This window comes from Glycine max, chromosome 13, assembly GCF_000004515.6.
Source record: "Glycine max cultivar Williams 82 chromosome 13, Glycine_max_v4.0, whole genome shotgun sequence".
NCBI classification, from domain to species: domain Eukaryota; kingdom Viridiplantae; phylum Streptophyta; class Magnoliopsida; order Fabales; family Fabaceae; genus Glycine; species Glycine max.
Window position 1 is genome coordinate 11,162,827 of NC_038249.2, and position 4,564 is coordinate 11,167,390.

Here is a 4,564-nt window from a genome sequence, read left to right on the forward strand (position 1 = left end):
TGGTGCCACTTCAAATGAATTTGCAATTCAGAGGAAGAAGTAAATCACAAATGCATTCACGAACTAGAGGGTAAAGCAAATCACAATAGATAATAGTATATTAGAAATGTGATTTGTAGTTAGATGAAGGAAACCCTCCATTAGAGAGGAGAGAAGTGATTCGGTCATAATGAGGCACAAGTTCATAAACAATGGACAAGTCGAAAGAGGTTCAACCCTAAACACACAAAATACGAACCAAATGAGTATGCTCAGAAATGGGTTTCACTACAAGTTAACTTGTGCGTCGCATGTAGACTCATAAACACATGAGTCAAAAATTTATTTGTGATATTGATAACCATGGCTGCCTCAGTGGTAGTGTGGATTTGGATCTAAATCTTGATTACCATGGCACTCTGAAGGGTTTCCTTATATCACATCTTGATTTCACGCAACAATTTTCCATGGGGGTAATATTGTTTCCAAAAGTCAATCGTGTACTTTAATTTTCCTCTCTTTAATTGAACATGTTTCCTTTTTCATTTAGTTAATCTATGAATTATTGTACAATTTTTCTTGTGTTTTGGCTTGATCAGATTTGTTTGTGTTGATTAGATTGGGATTTTTTGGAATTTGTTATTTGTTTTTGTGCTGATTGGGTGTCTTTTGTAACGTATGATGGAACAACAGTTGCGAGTGACAATTGGTGCCTCAATGGTGGCATGGATCTAGATCTGAGACTCCCTAGCTACGGTTTGTTTTTATCTCGTCTTAATTTCACAACTTAAACATATCCTTTTTGTGTTTATTTGATTGTTTTTTTTAGTGTTGTTTGTTCTTGCATAGATCTGGTGCCTGCTACAATATACGGTGGAAAGGTTGTGGCTCAGTGATGACATGGATGTAGATCTACCCCTCCCTCAGACATACTTGAACTTCCTTTCATTGCATCTTGATTTCACAACTTCATCGCACAATTTTGTTTGGAGGTGACACTGTTTCGATAACTTAACTCTATACTCTAAATTTTCCACTCTTTTATTCCAATCTGTTTTTTCTTATATTTCTTCCAAGTGATTGTTTTATTTTTGTTGCATTTTGATTTTAGTGGATGGTATTTTTTCTGTTGATTTGATTGCCTTTTTCTGGAGCGATGCTGTTTGTTTTGTGTTTTGATTATATTTTTTTTAAACCAGCATTTATTACCAAAATTCTATTTAAGTGTGAAAAAATTATTACACAGGGGTTGTAAAATAATTTTACATCAGTTGATTCTACATAATTCTATTCGAAACCCCCAAATATTAGATGAAAAAATTGGGGGGGGGGGGGGCGTTTCAAGTTGTTGAAACTCTATGTATATAATTACCTTGAGAGTATATTTAATGATAGGGTATTTTAAAATGAGGATAAACTATAAACATTTATTTTTAAATTTCTTACCATAAATGGTCAACAATAAATTTTATCTGTATCGTGATATCTACTAATAATATTTTTTAATGGATTTTTTTGGCAAGTAATAATTATTAGCTATATCAATGGACATTTTTCTCTAAGAATATGAATGTTTTTTCATGAGGTGTTTTATTTTATGGGTGGAGATACTTAAATCAAACTCAAACAGGAAGATAATATTACTTACTTAAAAAAACCGTTCAAAAATATGTATTAATAGATGGATTTGGATTGCTACAGTCACGAATATGGTTTGAGTTCATTAAACAGTCAATATTTAAAACATATTTTTGATGTTAAATTTATTGAAATGATTTATTAATCATTAGATCTCCATCAGATAGTTCTATATGTTTAACAATGTGAATGCGTGATTTTTCCGACTATAGAAAATCTGAATCCATCCACACATAAAAAAGACTCTCACTAAATATTTTGTGAGCATATTTAAGAGAGGGAGATAGAGACTTAAACTGCCTCTCACATTTATGAAAAAAAGTTAACATATAAATTTTTCACATAACCTTACATTATAGTTATATGTATTGGATTTGTCTTAATACTAATTGGTTCGAAGCAATATTTATTTTGAAAGTGAGTCAACAAAGCAAAAAGTATAAGAAATTTTGGATCCACTTATGGCAGAGAGCATAATTGAACTATATGGGTAATGTTTGGAGACCAACATAATTGATTTTGAAAAGTTTAAGTTACTTGGAACAAGCTAAATTGCGTAACAGTAAGCTGCTGGCTTGTTTTGGTTTAAGCCTTAAGACAGTGAATTTTATGAACCATGCAAACTAATAACAAAAAAAGTACTTAAAGAATATACAAAGAGAACAAAAAAAACATTACTCATACTTTTTTATGGTTTATGTATTGTATTTATCATTACTTATTAAATGTAGTTTTGGAGAATTATCATATTATCTTGTCATTGATTTTTCCATCTTTTGATTTATTAATATTTATTAATTAATAATATTGAAATTAATTATAATTAATACAATTAGAGTAATTATTTATTCAAGACAAATAATATGAATATACAGAGGGTGTGCATACTGACACCCTTCTGTTACAAAATAAGGGAGTAACTCTAATAGTATCCAATATGTCTTAGATTTCCGTTTAAGTAAAATATTAAAATCTCTAACCATGTATTTGAAACTATATTTAATAGAAAAAATTCCAGTTTTTCTTATACCTAGAATTAAAGGAATTTTAGAAAGAAAATTCGCACAATCAAATTGAAAGAAGTGAAGAATTAGTAGGTAAGAGGTTGTTTCTAGATTTGTACCTGTGACCAACCACTCACTAGCTAAAGCACAATTTTACAATTGCGCCAAGGCTTGTCCTCTTGTGTTTCCCCATATTTTTTGTTTTTGTTCTTTCCATTTTTGTATTTTGAAGAGTTTGCTCTCTTGTTTTCATGAATGACAGGCATCCATGACTGTTGTTTACAATAATTTTCTGTGGCTGAAGTCCTACAATGCCTCTTACATCTTCAGTTACTAAAATTCTAGAGGCTACTTAGATCAAAAATCTTAATTGGCTTTTAAAAATACAATTTTGATTCATACAGTTTTGTTGATGTGTTATCATTAGCATTCCTGACTACAGAAATAATGATCAGATAGTCTAGGTTAATGATTGAACACATGAATTACAATTATAGTTTCAAGTAAAACAAGGGTAAGTTAATATGAGAACTTAACGAAAATGTGGTAGGTCAGATATTTCTCTTATTTTCTCTATCAGGGCATTTTCCATGTCAAGTAAGTGAACCTCAACAAGTGTGAGGCTTAAGTTATTCTTCTTCTTCTTAACAATCGATAATACTCCAAAGCAAGTGAAGATTAAATTTTTCCTTACATTCTTGTACTACTATTTTTTATTGTTTCACAAGCTTTTCAAGCATTATCCATTGTTGAGGAGAAGAAGAATGAGTTGAACCTTTCACTTGTTCAGGTTCAGTTGCTTGGCATGGAAATAAATGCCCTGATAGAAAAAATAAGAGAAATATCTGACCTACCTCATTTTCCTTAAGTTCTCATATTAGCTTACCCTTGTTTTACTTGAAACCATCATTGTAATTCATGTGTTCAATCATTAACCTAGACTATCTGATCATTATTTCTGTAGTAATGAATGCTAATGATAACACATCAACAAAACTGTATGAATCAAAATTGTATTTTTAAAATCCAATTAAGATTTCTGATCTAAGTAGCCTCTAGAATTTTAGTAACTGAAGAGCTAGACTTAGGGAGCAGGAAAGAACTTGCAATTATGAGTTCAATAATTAATTAACACTATATAATTATTGTTTCTATAGTCAAGATTTTTAACGATAACACGTCAAGATATCTTTATAGATCTAGATTGTATTTTGAAAATCCAATGAAGATTTCTGATCTAAGCAACCACTGAAAGTATAGTAATTGAAGATGCAAGAGGCTTTGGGGGACTTTAGTCACAAGAACTTATTGTAGACTACAGTTGAGAATGTCAATCATTCATGACCACAGGAAAGTAGACTCTCCAAAATGCAAAACGAAAAGATAAAAAACATAAAATAGGGGCAGAAGAAGATGGAGAGCATTTGACGCAACAATAAAGTTGTTGCTTAACTGCCAGTTTGTCATGGGTTCAAATTTGAAAACAACCTCTTTGCATATTCAAGGATAAGGCTGAATACAATCACTGGCGGAGCCTGATCCAGAAACTTGGGGAAGCCAAAATAAATTTAATCTATAAATCCACTATGTAATATTATATTATATATAAAATTTAAGTTGAAGTTGTACAAATATTGGTGTTTTAGTTGAAGTGGTGCAATTCAAACTGTTCACGTTGACAATGTACACTCAAAACTTTTCTTGAATGGTGGTCACTAATAAGAGAATTGAAGTAGTCCAAAAAATTAATATCAATTTGTTCATAACATTAGATTGAACTTAGTCTTGGGTTTTTGGTTTATGTAATTTTACAATTCCAAACATGTTTTCATAGATGTGATATTTTGTATTTATTGTTTTTAGATCTAGGCATGTGTGCTCATAGCTTACTTTATCTAGTATCATGTTTAGATTGATGTCATAAGTGATTGTGAATGCTAAGA